The sequence below is a fragment of the Pan troglodytes genome, chromosome 1, assembly GCF_028858775.2.
Source record: "Pan troglodytes isolate AG18354 chromosome 1, NHGRI_mPanTro3-v2.0_pri, whole genome shotgun sequence".
In the NCBI taxonomy this organism is placed as follows: Eukaryota; Metazoa; Chordata; class Mammalia; order Primates; family Hominidae; genus Pan; species Pan troglodytes.
In genome coordinates, this window is record NC_072398.2 from 99,699,568 (window position 1) to 99,718,407 (window position 18,840).

Sequence of the window (18,840 nt, forward strand, 5' to 3'; positions counted from 1 at the left end):
ACAAACGTCAGCATGGTGTTGTCTGCTAGCCCTTGATCCAGTGAGAAGGCAGAAAAGAACATTCTAGAAATCAATGAGAAATTGCGCCCCTAGCTGGCAGAGAACAAACAGCAGTTCAGAATCATCAAAGAGAAATTTCTTGTAACTCAAGTGGCCTACTCCTGGCCAACCGGCAGAACAAATACCATAAGTTCTATAAGCTCACCATCACAAAAGTGATGAATAATGCCCTATCTTCTCTCTGAGAAACTAAATGCTGTCTCCAACAAAAATAATTTCATCCTTCCCGTACATCTAAGAAAATAGAAATGGGTATTTTAACATTTTGTTAAATTTGGAAGACAGAGGTACCAAAGTATTTAGCAACTTTCCATGTTAGCAGTCAGCTGGGGGTAGGACTAGAGTTAAAATCCCAGTTATTGATTTCTGACACAGGCACAGAATGACCTGTTTTCTCCAAGAGGCTAAATCATGTTTTCAAGAATCCTCTCTGTACTATATAAGATCCTGCAGAAAAATAACATCTAGTCTGTTGTTCTAAATGTCTGGACAAGTGAATTTTTATTCAGTTCAAGCTTCTGTTGAGGCCCAATAGGCAAAGCTCTGTTCTAGTGACCCTGAGGGAAACTTGGTGATAGTGCCCAGTACCCGCTCTGAAGGGCTTCAAGAGCAGTCTGCTCCTAATAGAACATGTGGTATATATAAGTGACAGCATCAAGAGCAGGGAGTAGGGGCCATGCACTGTGGCTCACTCCTGTAATCCCAGCATTTTCGGAGGCTGACTTGGGCAGATCACGAGGTCAGGAGTTTGAGACTAGCCTAGGCAAGATGGAGAAACCCCGTCTCTACTAAAAATTCAAAAATTAGCTGGGCGTGGTGGCGGCGCCTGTAATCCCTGCTACTCGGGAGGCTGAGGCAGGAGAATTCTTTGAACCTAGGAGGCAGAGGTTGCAATGAGCCAAGATCACGCCATTGCACTTGAGCCTGGGTGACAAGGCAAGACTCGTCGAAATAAATAAATAAATAATTAAAAAAAAGTAGAGAGTACCCTGTTGAGAGGGAAGTCCTTCTTCCTGAGGCACAGGCTCTTGTTCCCAAAGAGGAAGAAAGGTCGCACCCGAGAATGTGTGGAAGTAGAAGTACAGCGTGCAGAGCAGGGACCCTGGGCCTGTCTCCTGGGCTCCATCCAAGTTGCTTGTCTTGTCTGTCCCTCAGTCTGTTCCTCAGTTTCCTCATCTGTTCACAGTGTACGACAATAATACCTACCTCTGTAAATTGCTGCAATGAATTACATGAGCTATTTCTTGCCAATCTCCTAGAACATTTATTGGCACAGAGTAAACACTATCAATTACTTCTTCATTCTATTGTTTCTAAATTAACACAAACTTTATTAGCATTTGGGCTTATTCCCTTCATGGCCTTATGGTCTTATGCCTCATACTTTATGCTTCAGATATGATTCTTAAAATCATATCTGAAGATATGATTTAAAAATCTTTGACATATTTGTCCTTGAAATTCCCAGTAAAAGGGAAACCATCATTCCCATAGTCCTGGGGGGCCTTCCTGACTGTACAAGAAATCACTACTTCATGCCCCAGTGCAGTGTTTTAGAGGAGAGGCTGCAAGGCTTGGGAAAGTGGCCCCGCTTTCAGAGTCAAACCTCTGGGGCTGTGAATTCTGACTCCACTTCATTGTGGTTGAATCATCTTGTCAACTTTCTTGATGTGCCCTTGAGTTTCTCTTTCTTCGTCCCTAAATTTTGGAGGATCAGATGCCAGAAAGTCAGGAGACTGAAGAATAAAGATGTGGAAATCCCTGCCTAGGGCCTGGTACTGGGGACAGTTTTGTCCTTGGGATGGACCTGGCTCCTGCCCTGTAGGCAGTGACCACAGCAGCATGTCCAGCCTTCCACTGAGGCAGGCGTGTCTGTCTTTTCTCAGAGTGTGAAGAGTGCAAAGACCTCATAAAATCTTTGCTGAGGAATGAGCTGCAGTTCAAGGAGAAGCTTGCAGAGCAGCTCAGGCAAGCTGAGGAGCTCAGGTGAGGGGGCCCCGTGGGGGCAGGCAAGTGGGGGCAGGCAGGCCCCATTGGGGCAGGAAGGCTCTGAACTACAGCAGCTCGGTGGGGAGAAGTAAGAGCTAAGCTGGGCCAGGGGAAAGGCAGGAATTGCCATGGTAGGCTCTTGACACACAAATATTTATCAAACAGAGAACAAGGATAATAATAAATTATGGGTTGCAGTTGTTTCTCAGAGCCTTGTTTTCTCTTTTTCAAGCAAGTAATTGTTGAGGTGAAATTTGAATAACACAAAATTAACCAAAGGAGTGGGAACCACCCAGCAGCATTCAGTATACTCAAAATGGTGTGCCATCACCTCCCCACTTACCCTAAGTGAGAATCACCTCCTGACTGCTGCTTCTCATTCTTTCACTCAATCAATGTTGCCTTCTCGACCCTGTCATTCTTTACTTCTTTTGTCTTTTCAATTCTCCCCATCTGCACCTGGCCTCATTTCTGTACATGGCTTTGTATCTAGTCGCCGCAAGATACACTATGTGTATTTTCACATGGAGATTTCCCTGGTCAGAGTGAGGAACTGAAAGGATGTTGTTTTGAAACTGAATTAGGAAGACACCTACTTTTGTTTACAGAAGAGAAAGATGAATGGAACATCATCGAGGATCTTACAGGAGCCCTCTCTGATATAGAGGAAGCCTGTAAACCATTTTTTATTCTTTCTCTTGGCCACAGACATTTCTTTAAACATATGTTGACCTTCTGCTTGGAGGTCTCCTTGAGGACATTCTCTCAGAAATCTGTCATAATATTAGAACTGATCACTCATCCAGTTCCACTGTTAAATTTTCTCTACTATCTAACCTTAGGTGATATAAAGTCCCAGTCCACTCTCAGGAATGAGAGCTGACCCAGTTACAGGAGAAGTTACAGGAAGGGAGAGATGCCTCCCACTCATTGAATCAGCATCTCCAGGCCCTCCTCACTCTGGATGAGCGGGACAAGTCCCAGGGGCAGGACCTCCAAGAACAGCTGGCTGAGGGGTGTAGGCTGGCACAGCACCTTGTCCAAAAGCTCAGCCCAGGTAAGGTGGCCGTAGGCCCTGATGACCCAAAACCCCAGGCTTATGAGAGGCTCCAGACCTCCATACTTTCAATGACAGTTGTATCGGTGGTGTTTTTTTCCACTAAACATATGTGGCCATGACATGACCAGGACTTCCTGGGTAAGAACAGAGATGGGAAACCCATGGGGTTGGAGGTCACAGTATTGCAAGTGTCCCTCCTTCCTTGATGGAAGGTGATCTTTGGAGCAAGAGGCAGCATCTATCTAGTTTTAAAGGACAGGAAGGAGGCTGTGACTGGAGGGTGCTTGTTAGAGTGAAAAGAGCTCTGGACTAAGAATGAAGGTTCCCATGCTGTCTCTTCAGCAATGTTCTTAGTGACTGTCGGTAAGTGAGTGATTTATCCTTCCTGAGTTTGTCTCTCACCATCTGCAAAGGCAGACAGATTATCTCTTGCAAGGGACTGAAGTATCCAAATGTGGGAACACTTACTACTGCTTTTCAAAATGAGATGAAGCTCCTCGCCTTGTCATATTGGAGAAGGCACTTGATGTAGGGGCTTTTGGTGGTAAGAAGTGCTTCAGACTGGAGCACTCCCCATGGAGAGAATGTCACACAGCAGAAGCCACATGGAGGGCCTGTGAAGTCTCCTGATTCATAGAGCACTGTGGGACAAGCTTGTCCTCTCCTAAGAGAAAGAATTAGGTTCAAAATGTGAACTGTGACAGGACACCAAGCCTGTGCCTGGGAATCAGATCTGTGGTGGGATCGGGGAGACAGTTGCCAAAGTCCAAAGAGAGGCTGCACAATCCTCCAGTGATATGGGGCGTAAAAAGTCTTTTCAATATTTGGTCACATCTTGATGGTGGCCCTCCAGATCAGAAATGCATTGCCTGATGGATCAGAAAACCGTTCCAGGGCATTACGTTAAAGACAAAACATGAGAGCTTTCAGTTTAACGGTAACCCATGCCTAGATGTTCATGTCTCTGTGTACATTGGGCTGACTGTTTTGCAGAGTGTGAAGTGGGAAATAGCTGAACAAACACTTCTGTATTTACAGAAAATGATGAAGATGAGGATAAAGATGTTGAAGTTGAGGAGGCTGAGAAAGTACAGGAATCATGTGCCCCCAGGTAACACTGAATACTCAGGAGTAAGTAATGGGTGTTAACACATGAAAAAGGTTTAAAAGGCACACCCTCTCTGGCATCTACAGTGGGCCAAAAGCCTGCATTCCTTTGGCCACAGTATGTGAAATTCAACCCAGCTGAGACACAGAGTGTGGCATCTGTCGTGTTTCTCTATGTGTGCCAAGTGTCATGTCTGTACCATACAGGGATAGCTGAGTCTTCATCCACCTCAGCTCCTATCTGTCCAGTGCAATGAACACCAGCTGCTCTCTTCCTCTCTGGCTCCTTTGGCGGCCATGTTCTCTTGCAGAGAGAAGAGGATTGCCTGTTCCCTCTTAAAGGGAACCTCCTGGTTGCTTTCTGGGACCACTCTCATGCCTCCTGTCAAAACCAGCTAGGACTCCCTGGGGTCCAATCCCTCTGTGTTTAATCTTCTGTCATCTCGATCCCACCTGGCTCATCAGGGAGGTGCAGAAGGCTGAAGAAAAGGAAGTCCCTGAGGACTCACTGGAGGAATGTGCCGTCACTTGTTCAAATAGCCACGGCCCTTGTGACTCCAACCAGCCTCACAGGAACACCAAAATCACATTTGAGGAAGATAAAGTCGATCCAGCTCTCATTGACTCATCCTCTCATGATGAATGAGAGGATGCTGTACACATTATCCCAGGTAGCCTCTATTTTCCTTGTGTCTCATACCTCTTTCTAGGCTGAGGAAGATAAACTCTGAAGACAGGCTCTATATACACAAATTGGTTTGAATAAAAAACTACGATTGGATTCTAAACACAGATATCAGGGAGTTTTTGTGTCCTTCTCATCTCATGTCATGCCTTTGTCTGCCAGTCCGCAGTATCAAGTTACTGGACCCCAAGCAAGTGTGACAATCTCATAGTCACCTGAGTGCAGGAGGTGCACAGGAAGTATCTGTCAGGCCTCCTAGCTTTGACTCAGTATCTCTTGTCCCCTGTGATTAGGTCATCTGTCCCTAAACAATGTCCATGGAGTTTCTAAGCCTTTTAAAGGAAGCTGGCAGCTTTTCCTGTGTATTTGGAAATATTGTTCCCCAGGCTTCACTGCTCTCAGCTTTAATCTCGATCTCCTTTAAGTCAGCTTACCTAGCTACTTTGCACAGTCACCTTGAAATCGGGAAGGAAACTTTCTTCTTTACTTTGCTGATATATTTCCATAAAGCAAGGCTGGACCCTGGTTCTCCACCCCATCAATGCAATGGCTGATCCAATGTTTCTTTGTAGCATCATAGATTCTTTTTTTTTTTTTTTTTTTTTTTTTTTGCATTGAAGTCTTGCTCTGTCACCCAGGCTGGAGTGCAGTGGCACCATCTTGGCTTGGTGCAAACTCCGCCTCCCAGATTCAAGTGATTCTCCTGCCTCAGCCTCCTGAGTAGCTGGGACCGCAGGTGCACACCACCACATATGGCTAGTTTTTGTATTTTTAGTAGGGATGGGGTTTTCCCATATTGGCCAGGCTGGTCTTGAACTCATGACCTCAAATGATTCACCTGCCTCAGCCTCCCAAATCACAGATCCTTTTTAAAGCAAGAGCTGTTCAAATTTATCTATCAGTCAAGTTTCATGTATAGATGCCTCTAAACATTTAATGTCCGTGTTACCTGGGGATATAAGTCAGTATTGCAGCAACACTCCTGGAAAATTGTTTGAGCAATTTTTGGAGACTTTTTGGGGAAAAATTTTGTTTAACTTTGCATAGACTCAGGCAGGGAATATGGCATTATGGTCTACCCATAGAGGGAGATTTTGGCCTGTGGGTCTGGAAAGCAGGGTCATCTACTTCTCAACAGACTTAATCTAGGGCACCCTAGGATATTCCTATCAGAATCCATATTCTTGTACTGAGAATAGTTATGTCCTTGTGCTATGACTGAACACTGATTTGGTCATATGTGAAGTGTGAATTGCTTAATGTGACCTGCTTCTCTGAATTTATTTACAGAAAATGAAAGTGATGATGAGGAAGAGGAAGAGGAAGAAAAAGGGCCAGTGTTTCCCAGGTAATGCTGTGGAATTGTGGGCTGTTAATTCAATAGTGACACCGGGAGATTGTAGATTTAGGGAAAAAGGGGAAGTGATATATAGAACTATTTCTTCTTTTCACCCAACTACAAATTGTCCTTATTAACAATGTTGTGCGTTATTTGTGGCCCTTGTATTGGTTTTAATTTTGTAGTCCTGTCAAGATAGGAACTTGCAATCAGATGAGCCAGGTGAACTAGCTAAACAGGGATTTCTTGCTGATCTTTTCACAAAACAAGCTCCTGGATTCACTGATTTTTTGAAGGGTTTTTTGTATCTCTATCACCTTCAGTTCTGCTCTGATCTTAGTTATTTCTTGTCTTCTGCTAGTTTTTGAATTTGTTTGCTCTTGCTTCTCTAGTTCTTTTAATTGTGATGTTAGGGTGTCAATTTTAGATCTTTCCTGCTTTCTCTTATGGGTATTTAGTGCGATACATTTCCCTCTACACACTGCTTTAAATGTGTCCCAGAGATTCTGATACGTTGTGTCTTTGTTCTCATTGGTTTCAAAGAACATCTTTGTTTCCACCTTCATTTCGTTATTTACCCAGTAGTCATTCAGGAGCAGATAGTTCAGTTTCCATGTAGTTGCACAGTTTTGAGTGAGTTTCTTAATCCTGAGTTCTAATTTGATTGCACTGTGGTCTGAGAGACAGTTTATTGTGATTTCTAGTCTTTTACATTTGCTGAGGAGTGCTTTACTTCCATCTATGTGGTCAATTTTGGAATAAGTGTGATGTGGTGCTGAGAAGAATGTATATTCTGTTGATGTGGGGTGGAGAATTCTGTAGGTGTCAATTAGGTCTGCTTGGTGCAGAGCTGAGTTCAAGTCCTGGATATCTTTTTTAAGCTTCTGTCTCATTGATCTGTCTAATATTGACAGTGGGGTGTTAAAGTCTCCCATTATGATTGTATGGGAGTCTAAGTCTCTTTTTAGGTCTCTAAGAACTTGCTTTATGAATCTGGGTGCTCCTGTATTGGGTACATATGTATTTAGGATAGTTAGCTCTTCTTGTTGAATTGATCCCTCTACCATTATGTAATGGCCTTCTTTGTCTCTTTTGATCTTTGTTGGTTTAAAGTCTGTTTTATCAGAGACTAGGATTGCAACCCCTGCTTTTCTTTGCTTTCTATTTGCTTGGTAGATCTTCCTCCATCCTTTTATTTTGAGCCTATGTGTGTCTTTGCACATGCGATGGGTCTCCTGAATACAGCACACTGATGGGTCTTGACTCTTTATCCAATTTGCCAGTCTGTGTTTTTTAATTGGGGCATTTAGCCCATTTACATTTCAGGTTAATATTGTTATGTGTGAATCTGATCCTGTCATTTTGATGTTAGCTGGTTATTTTGCCTGTTAGTTGATGCACTTTCTTCCTAGCATTGATGGTCTTTACAATTTGGCATGTTTTTGCAGTGGCTGGTACTGGTTGTTCTTTTCCATGTTTAGTACTTCCTTCAGGAGCTCTTGTAAGGCAGGCCTGGTGGTGACAAAATCTCTCAGCATTTGCTTGTCTGTAAAGGATTTTATTTCTCCTTCACTTATGAAGCTTCCTTTGGCTGGATATGAAATTCTGGGTTGAAAATTCTTTTCTTTAAGAATGTTGAATATTGGCCCCTTACTCTCTTCTAGCATGTAGGGTTTCTGCCAAGAGATCTGCTGTTAGTCTGATGGGCTTCCTTTGTGGGTAACCCGACCTTTCTCTCTGGCTGCCCTTAACATTTTTTCCTTCATTTCAACTTTGGTGAATCTGACAATTATGTGTCTTGGAGTTGCTTTTCTCGAGGAGTATCTTTGTGGTTTTCTCTGTTTTTCCTGAATTTGAATGTTGGCCTGCCTTGCTAGGTTGGAGAAGTTCTCCTGGATAATATCCTGAAAAGTGTTTTCCAGCTTGGTTCCATTCTCCCTGTCACTTTCAGGTATACCAATCAAACATAGATTTGGTCTTTTCACATAGTCCCATATTTCTTGGAGGTTTTGTTAATTTCTTTTTACTCCTTTTTTCTCTAAAATTCTCTTCTCATTTCATTTCATTAATTTGATCTTCAATCACTGATGCCCTTTCTTCCACTTCATCGAATTGGCTACCGATCCTGTGCATGCATCACGTAGTTCTCCTGCTATGGTTTGATGACCAGCTCCATCAGGCCATTTAAGGTCTTCTCTACACTGTTTATTCTAGTTAGCCATCTGTCTAATTTTTTTTCAAGGTTTTAACTACCTTGCAATGCATTCGCACATCCTCCTTTAGCTCAGAGAGGTTTGTTATTACTGACTTTTTGAATCCTACTTCCGTCACTAGTCAAAGTCATTCTCCATCCTGCTTTGTTCCATTGCTGGCAAGGAGCTGCAATCCTTTGGAGGAGAAGTGGCACTCTGGTTTTTAGAATTTTCAGCTTTTCTGCTCTGGTTTCTCCAGATCTTTGTCATTTTATCTACCTTTGGTCTTTGATGATGTTGACCTACAGATGGGGTTTTGGTGTGGATGTTCTTTTTGTTGATGTTGATACTATTCCTTTCTGTTTGTTAGTTTTCCTTCTAACAGTCAGGTCCCTCAGCTGCAGGTCTGTTGGAGTTTCCTGGGAGTCCACTCTAGACCCTCAAACAGGGATTTCTTGGTGTTGCCTGTTCTCTCCCATGTGTTTAAATCCAGGGAGAGATGTATATATGCTTTCTGCCCATTTTTTGTTAGTATGTTTGCTAGTATTTGTGCAAGAAAAGAAATTGAAAAAATGAACGTATTATATCAAAATATTGGAAAAATGGGGCCCTTAATACCCAAGATCTGTGTCTGCACTGCCTCAAGAGCTCTGTTCACTTGAATGCTGCATGTAAAATTCAATTTAATTTATGCAAAGTAGTTGAAGCCCAGTGTTAGTTCTCTGTGCTGCAAGTCATGATGGTAGTTTACAGGGAGAGTCTTGGTGCCCTACATTGGCTCATCTGTGGCAAATGTACTGAGCACGTGCTGCCCATTTTTGCTCTGTCCCCAGAGCAGACACCCTCTACCTTGCATTTAGAAGGATAATTTTATTTCTCTTGAAGGAAAAATGCCTTTGGTTTCTGTGACCACTCCATTCTGTCTCCCATCAGAACATCTGGGAGGTTTTGTTGTCTAATCTCTGTTGGTTAAATCTTCTGTCATCCCTGTCCTGCCTGCCTCGTCAGGAATTTGCAGGAGTCTGAAGAGGAGGAAGCCCCTCAGGAGTCCTGGGATGAAGGTTATTCGACTCTCTCAATTCCTCCTGACAAGTCAGCCTCGTACCAGTCTTACAGGAGCACCTTTCACTCATTAGAGGAACAGCAAGTCGGCTTGGCTCTTGTCATAGGCAGTGAATACTCCATTGTGAAGGTGATAAAGCTCCAGTTCATGTCCCAGGTAGACCCCATAATCTTTGGGCCTTGTGCCCCTGGTTGGGCTGAGAGTTGCCATCACTGTGGGCTGAACCTATATATCAATGAGATTTCAATCACTCTGGAGTCGAGTCTGAAGCACAGGCATGGGGTGGGTCAGTGAGCTTGGCTTTCTTCCTAGTCTCAGGCCATGCCCATGACACGCTGGTTCAACTGTCAGGACATTGAACTCAAGGCAGGTGTGGCAAACTCACACCAAGCTATGCAGCACATGCCCAGGAGTTGTCTGTCAGATCAGCTCATCTGAATTAAATGTCTCTTGCCAGCTACGAAGTTCATTATGAGTTTTGTTCCCAAAGCATGTCTGTGCAGTTCTTTACCTGCCTAAGGCCAGTGTCACCCTTGTCTACCTCTCAGTGGAAGATGTGACCCAGGTTTCACTGAATTTATCCCCATTTTCTGTGTCTTCTAAGTTGGCTTGTTTTAGCTCATCTGTCCATCATCTTGCTGGCATGTTTTCTAGATAAATGGCTGACTTTTCACCCACAAAAGCCATAGTAGCTGATGCTTCTGTGTAGAACCAAGTCTCATTTTGACTCAAGAGCTGGTACTTTGCACCCCTCCACCAAATCTCAGTGTCCACAATCTCGTAAGCTATCAAATCCTGGGTATTTGATGAAAGAAGCCTGAATATTGCAGTATCTCTCCTACAAGGTGTTAGAACTATTTGCTTAAACTCTATTGGGAGAAATATTGCTCATTTGTGTACACAAACCTAGCACAGAGCATACTGGGAAGATAACGTTCCAAAACAGGGGAATTTTGCCCAAAGCTCAAGAAAGGAACCAAGTCAGTTCTCTCAAGACTTAACCTCAGGCCTCCTGGTATATTTCTCTCAAAGTCTCCTGTTCTCACACTGAGAAGACTGATGTCCCTGTGTTCGGATTGGACAGAGGAAGGTTTCTGTGTGCAAGGAAGAACTGCTTAATGTAAGAGGCCCCATCTGAATTTATTTGCATGCAGGACATTGATGTGATCAAGTGAAAAAGGAGGACCAAGAGGCAACAGATCCCAGGTGAGTCTGAGAAATTGTGGACAGTTAATTTGGTGTTGACACCTGGAGACGCCAAGTCCAGGGAAAAGAGTACATGCTGAAAATAATGATTTCATCTTGTCAGACAAGTCTGAATTATGCCTACTAACATTGCTTTTGGTTCTCATTACATTAAATGTTTAGGTTTTCATTTCTTCCTACCTTATCATTTACTAACCTAGTGAAGGTTGACCATACCTCAAAAGCTGTATTCTCATGGTGACTGCAGGGAAACTTGAGCACATTTTGCGCAAAGTTATTAAGCCCACTCTTTTCATGATCACTGTTTGCTGTGTGTCCTGACAGCACAAATACAGAGTGTCCTTTGATTCCCTCATCAGTGTGTCACCTGGCCAATTCACTGAGCTCACTATCTCTCTGTCTCTCTGTGTGCGTGTGTGTGTGCATGTGTGTGCGTGTGTGTGTCTCTCTCTCTTCCTCTTTCATCCGTTTATACCTGACCCTGGTCTATCCCAACATAAAGGCAATAATTTGTTACCTCATTACTGGATCTGTTCTTTTTCTTTTAAAACACTTCCTTATGTTACCCATGAAATCTAGCTGGGGTTGTGTGGTTTCTGATTTCCCCTGCCTTATTCTTTACTTTCTCCCACTTTTCCAGGCTCAGCAGGGAGCTGCTGGACAAGAAGGAGCCTGAAGTCTTGCGGGACTCACTGGATAGATGTTATTCAACTCCTTCCGGTTATCTTGAACTGTCTGACTCATGCCAGCCCTACATAAGTGCCTTTTACTCATTGGAGGAACAGCACCTTGGCTTGGCTCTTGATGTGGATAGTGAGTACCTTACTATGAAAGTGATAAGCCTCCACCTGGTCTTCCAGATAGGGGTGATGATATTCCTGTTCCAAGTGGCCCTTACTGACCCGAGAGATGTCATTGCCACAGGCAGGACCTATGGGTGCATATAGCTTGTAATGAGACTGTAGTTTCAGTTGGAAGCCCAGACATGAAATGGGTCAGTGAGCATGGCTCTATTCCTAGTCTCCAGCCATGCCTGTGACAACCTCAGCCCACTCTCAGCACATTGGACCCAGGCAGATGTGAAAAATTCACAGAACTATTATTTGGACTCAAGGGTTTGTAGATTTCCTCCTTCATTCTAGTTTCAGTATCTTGCAACCATGAACGAGCTGGGCATTTGAGGAAACAGGGCTGAATACTGCAGTTTTCCTCCTAGAAATCATCTGGGGCATTTTCTTTGAATTGATGGGAACAATAAGGCATAACTATTTCCACAAACTTGGGATAAATGATTTTAGGATAACGATCTACCAGAATAGTGGCATTTCACCCTTGGTTCTGAGATGCAACTAAAGAATCTCTATCATGACCGGCTTTCAGGCCTCCTGAAGTATATCTCTCCCATTGTCCTGTTCTCATGCTGAGGAGCCTGAAGTCCTCATGTGGGGATTAGACAGTGGACTGTTATGGGTGTAGGTGAATTGGCTTATTTTGTCTGTCCCTGTCTGAATTTATTGTAGGAATTAAAAAGGACCAAGAAGAGGAAGAAGACCAAGGCCCATCATGCCCTAGGTAACTTTGAACAATTGTGAACAGCTACTTCTGTGTTGACACCTGGAGACTCTTGGTTCAGGGAAAACAGAGTGGGCCGACAATATCGATTACATCTTTTCAACCAAGCCTGAATTATTCCTACTAACATTGCTGTTTGTTTTCATTGCAGTAGATATTTAGGTTTCCATTTCTTCCTCCCCTTATCATTTATGAACCTACAGTACATCGACCATATTTCAAAAGCTGTATTCTCATGGTGACTGCATGGAAAGTTGAGTACATTTTATGGAAAATTATTGAGCGCATTCTTTTCATGATCAATGTATGCTGTGTGTCCTGAGGACACTAACTCAGAGTGTCCTGTTACTCCCTCATCAGTGTGTCACCTGGACAATTCATTGAGCTCTCTCTCTCTCTCTCTCTCTGTCTCTCTGTCTGTCTTTCTCTTTCATCCTTTTCCATTTGGCCCTGTTCAGTCCCAACATGAAGGCAATAGTTTGTTACCTCATTAATGGATCTATCCTTTTTCTTTGTTAACCACTTCCTTATGCTACCCATGAAATCTAGCTGGGGCTCTGAGGTTTCTGATTTTCCCTGGCTTATTCTTTACTTTTTCTACTCTTCCAGGCTCAGCAGGGAGCTGCTGGAAGGGGAAGAGCCTGAAGTCTTGCAGGACTCACTGGATAGATATTTGACTCCTTCTAGTTATCTTGAACTGCCTGACTCATGCCAGCCCTACAGAAGTGCATTTTACTCATTGGAGCAACAGCATGTTAGCTTGGCTCTTGACGTGGGTGGTGAGTACCTTTCTATGAAGGTGATAAGGATCCACTGAGTCTTCTGGATAGGGTCATATTCCTGCTGCAAGTGGCCATTACTGAGCTGAGAGATATCATTGCCACAGGGAGGACCTATAAGCACATGTAGATTTAAATGAAACTCTAGTTCTACTTGGAAGCCCAGACACGGGATGGATCAGTGAGCGTGGCTCTCTTTGTAGTCTCAGGCCATGCTTGTGGCACCCTGATCTTACTCTCAATACATTGGATTCGGGCAGATGTGACAAATTCACACAACTCTGATTTTGTCTCAGTTTTGTAGATTTTGTAGATTTCCTCCTTCACTCTAATTTCAGTGTCCAATATCCTCACAACCATGAACAATCTGAATATTTGATGAGACAGGGCTGAATAGTGCAGTTTGTCTCCTAGAAACCAGTTGGGGGCATTTGCTTTAAATTGATTGGAAAAATACGGCATAATCATTTGCACAAACTTGGGACAAATGACATTGGGATAACAATCTACCAGAATAGGGACATTTTACCCACAGTTTCTGGGACAAAAACCAAGGAATCTCTATCATGATCAGCCTTCGGACCTCCTGAAGAATATCTCTCACAGTGTCCTATTCTCATGCTGAGGAGCCTGAGGTCCCTGTGTGAGGATTAGACAGTGGATTGTTATGTGTGTAGGGGAATCAGCTTAATGTGTCTGTCCATATCTGAACTTATTACAGAAATTGAAAAGTACCAAGAAGTAGAAGAAGACCAAAACCCATCATGCCCCAGGTAACTTTGAGCAATTATAGATGCTTAATTCTGTGTTAACACCTGGAGATGACAGGTCCAGGGAAAACAAGAGTGTGTTCGATTTCATGTTTTCAACGAAGGTTGAATTACTCCTAGTGACATTGCTGTTGGTTTTCATTACAGTAGATGTTTAGGTTTCCACTTCTTCCTCCCCTTATCATTTACTAACCTACTGTAGGTTGACCAGACTTCAAATGTTGTATTCTTATGGCAACTGCATGGAATCTTGATCACATTTTATGGAAAATTATTGAGCACAGTCTTTTCATGATCACTGTACGCTGTGTGTTCTGAGGGCACTAACTCAGAGTGTCCTGTTACTCCCTCATCAGTGTGTCACCTGGACAATTCACTGAGCTCTCTCTCTCTCTTTCTCTGTGTCTATCTCTCTGTCTGTCTTTCTCTTTCATTCTTTTCCATTTGGCCCTGTTCTGACCCACTATGAAGGCAATAATTTGTTACCTCATTAATGGATCTATCCTTCTTCTTTTTTAACCACTTCCTTATGCAACCCATGACATCTAGTTGGGGCTGTGTGGAGTCTGATTTCCCCTGGCTTATTCTTTACTTTTTCTACTTTTGCAGGCTCAGCAGAGAGCTGCTGGAGGTAGTAGAGTCTGAAGTTTTGCAGGACTCACTGGATAGATGTTATTTGATTCCTTCCAGTTATCTTGAACTGCCTGACTCACGCCAGCCCTATGGAAGTTCCTTTTCCTCATTGGAGGAACAACACGTTGGCTTTTCTCTTGATGTGGATGGTGAGTATCTTTCTATGAAGGCAATAAGGATCCACTGAGTCTTCCATATAGAGATCATATTCCTGCTCCAAGTGGCCGTTGCTGAGCTGAGAGATGTCATTGCTGCAGTGAGGACCTATAGGCACATAGGTTGAATGAAACTCTAGTTCTACCTGGAAGGCCAGACATGGGATGGGTCAGTGAGCGTGGCTCTCTTCCTCATCTCAGGCCATGCCTGTGGCACTCAGATTCTACTCTTAAGACATTGGACCTGGGTAGATGTGACAAATTCAGAGAACTATGATTTTGACTCAAGGGTTTGTAGTTTTCCTTTTTCAGTCAAAATCCTCACAACCATGAACAACCTGAGTATTTGATGAAACAGGGCTGATTATTGCAGTTTTTCTCCTAGAAATCATTTGAGGGCATTTGCTTTAAATTGATCGGAAAAATATGGCATAACCATTTGCACGAACTTGGGACAAATGATATTGGGATAACAATCTACCATAATAGGGACATTTTACCCTTAGTTTCTGGGACAAAAACCAAGGAATCTCTATCATGAGCAGCCTTCAGGCCTCCTGAAATATATCTCCCACAGTGTCCTATTCTTATGCTGAGGAGCCTGAGGTCCCTGTGTGAGGATTAGACAGTGGATTGTTATGTGTGTAGGGGAATCAGCTTATTGTGTCTGTCCATGTCTGAATTTATTTCAGAAATTGAAAAGTACCAAGAAGGGGAAGAAGATCAGAACCCACCGTGCCCCAGGTAACTTTCAGCAATTGTGGATGCTTAATTCTGTGTTAACACCTGGAGATGACAGATCCAGGGAAAACAGGGTGTGTTTAATTTCATGTTTTCAACGAAGGCTGAATTACTCCTACTGACATTGCTGTTGGTTTTCATTGTAGTAGACATTTAGGTTTTCATTTCTTCCTCCCCTTATCATTTACTAATGTACCATGGGTTGACTGTACCTCAAAAGCTGTACTTTCATGGTGACTGCATCGAATTTTGAGCACGTTTTATGGAAAACTGAAGAGCTCACTCTTTTGCTGTGTGTCATGAGGGCACTAACTCAGAATGTCCTTTTACTCCTTTATCAGTGTGTCACCTGGCCAACTCACTGAGCTCACTTTCTCTCCTCTCTCTCTCTCTGTCTGTCTCTCTCTCTCTCTGTCTTTCTCTTTCATTGTTTTCTACCTGGCCCTGTTCTATCCCAACATAAAGGCAATAATTTTTTACCTCATTAATGGATCTATCCTTTTTCTTTTTTAACCACTTCCTTATTTTACCCCGGAAATCTAGCTGGGGCTCTGTGGTGTCTGATTTTCCCTGGCTGCTTCTTTAGTTTAGTCTCCTTTTCCAGGCTCAACGGGGTGCCGATGGAAGTGGAAGAGCCTGAAGTCTTGCAGGATTCACTGGATAGATGTTATTCGACTCCTCCAACTTACTTTGAACTGCCTGACTCATTCCAGCACTACAGAAGTGCCTTTTACTCATTTAAGGAACAGCACAGCAGCTTGGCCCTTGAAGTGGACAATAGGTTTTTTACTTTGATGGTGATAAGTCTCCACCTGGTCTTCCAGATGGGAGTCATATTCCCACACTAAGCAGCCCTTAATAAACTGAGAGATGTCATTGCTGCAGGCAGGACCTATAGGCACATGTAGGTTTGAATGAAACTACAGTTCCATTTCGAAGCCCAGGCATAGGATGGGTCAGTGGGCATAGCTCTATTCCTATTCTCAGACCATGCCAGTGGCAACCTGTGCTAAGTCTGAAGACATTGGACCAAAGTTAGGTGTGACACATTCACATAACTATGCAGCACATGCCAGGAGTGATCTGTCAGACATTCTAAATTGAACCACATATCTCTGGGTAGCTACAAAGTTCCGCAGGGATTTCATTTTGCAGGCATGTCTCTGACCTTCTATGCCTGCTCAAGGTCAGTGTCATCTTTGTGTTTAGCTCATGCAAAGGTGTTACCCTAGTTTCAGTGAACCTAACCCCATTCTTTGTATCTTCAGTGTTGGTTTGTTTTAGCTGATCCATCTGTAACCCAGGAGGGATCCTTGGCTGAGAATTGTATTTCAGAACCACTGACTGCTCTTGACAATTGTAACCCACTAGGCTCCTTTGGTGACAGAAGCTACAGTCCTTCAGCCTCCAATTGATATCAATACTTAGGAAGACACATCTAGATGGACAAACAGCATTGAGAGGCTGTAGCCATGCTCCTCTCAATTCCTATCCTGTAGAGAACAGGAGTCAGGAGCCACTGGCAGGAGACAGCATGTCACCTCGGAATCTGCCGGTGCAGAATGTGAATAATGCCATGTTCTTGCAGAAAGTGCTTGGCCTGAGTTTCATAGGAGGTTAATCACCAGACAACTGCATAATGTAGAGCACTGAGCAGGACAGCTGACCTGTCTCCTTCACACAGTCCATGTCACCACGAATCACTCAACAAAAAGGAGAAGAGACATTTTGGGTTCAAAAAAACGTAAAAAGATAATGTAGCTACATTTCTTTAGTTATTTTGAACCCCAAATATTTCCTCATCTTTTTGTTGTTGTCATTGATTGTGGTGATATGGACTTGTTTGTAGAGGACAGGTCAGCTGTCTGGTTCAATGATCTATATTCTGAAGTTGCCTGAAAATGTCTTCATGATTAAATTCAGCCTAAACGTTTTGCCAGGAACACTGCAGAGTCAATGCTGTGAGCTTCCAACCTCAGCCCATCTGCGGGCAGAGAAGGTCTAGTTTGTCCATCACCATTATCATGACATCAGGACTAGTTACTTGGTTAAGGAGGGGTCTAGGAGATCTGTCCCTTTTAGAGACACCTTACTTATAATGAAGTATTTGGGAAAGTGGTTTTTAAAAGTATAAATGTCCTGTATTCTAATGATCATCCTCTAAACATTTTATCATTTATTAATCATCCATGCCTGTGTCTATCATTAGATTCATACCTCTACACTGCAAATTTTCTGTCTCAATTTTTACCGTGCCTTTGTTTTTGTTAGTGTCTGTTGTTGAAAAAAAAAATTCTCTGCCTGAGTTTTAACTTTTGTCCAAAGTTAATTTGAATCTATACAATTAAAAACTTTTGCCTATCACTCTGAACTGCTGGATTGTTTTTTACATTCAGTGTTATAATCTTTTATTATGCTGACTGTTTTTCATGGGTACTGATGCGAATTAATAAAAACATTTTCATTTCCCTGTTTATTTTCTAATCTCTTCCACATTGTAGGCTATGTTTACCATATGTAGCAGAATGTATTTACTACTTTTCTTGGTTCCAATTATTTGTATTCTTTGTGAGTGTGTGTGTGTGTGTGTGTGTGCCTGTGTGTGCCTCTGGCATTTAGAAAGGGTTGTAGAGCTCATGTTTAATATTGCACTAAAAATGTTTTTGATAGTTTCCCCCCTTTGAACTAGACACACTTCTAATATTTGGTTTATACGTTTTAAATTATAACTTTCAGCATCAAATATTTCCATATGACAGTCAGTTACATAATGTGTTTTCTTTTTCCCACCTCCTTTACCTGCTACTTCTCATAATAGTATTTGAACCTAAACATATACCAGTGACATTCTGTGATTGTCATCTTGTCCCCACCTTGGTTTTTAGTTTAGATCCACAATTAAATATATTAATGCTCATGAGCTGTCCAAAAGTGAATGTCACAGTCATCACTTGCTGAGTGGTACTCATCCTTAACAGAGTCCTCCTGAGGGAATTGGATCTCACTGAGTTTAGCATGTTTAATAATCTTTTCTCACAGTCTTAAAACATGGATCGCATTACTGGATATAAGGTGCTTGCCCAAAATGATTTTTCTGGAGTTTTTAGGAGACATTGTCTTCCTTGGGGGACATACATGGTGTATGTTCTCATTGTGGGATTGTATTTTGTTCTACCAGGAACTCTAATTTCTGCCAGTTACTTCATTCATTTGTTCTCTTCACCACGAGTCTCCAGAGGATACTTCCATGGTCCACGCCTCCCCATCTCCCAGGAATTCTGCGTTTCCAAGATTGGCACTTCTGGTCCTCTGCATGGTGAAGCCCCTTCCTTTCAATTCCCCAGTAGCCAGTGCTTTAATCCACCAGGTCTCAGGCATCATCTGTGTTTCTCCACACTTGCTTCTGAGGATAGTTTTACCTGTGTTCTGTCATTAACAGGCCCTCCCTGCTGTCCTGGCTTCTATTTGCATAGTGTTTCCTGCTCCGTC

General features: G+C 42.9%; 1 pseudogene; it reads left to right on the top strand.

Annotated features, from left to right (window-relative positions):
- The first annotated feature begins 12 nt into the window (after positions 1-12).
- LOC457256 (neuroblastoma breakpoint family member 3-like) lies at positions 13-16,288 on the top strand (annotated as a pseudogene).
- The last annotated feature ends 2,552 nt before the right edge of the window (positions 16,289-18,840 follow it).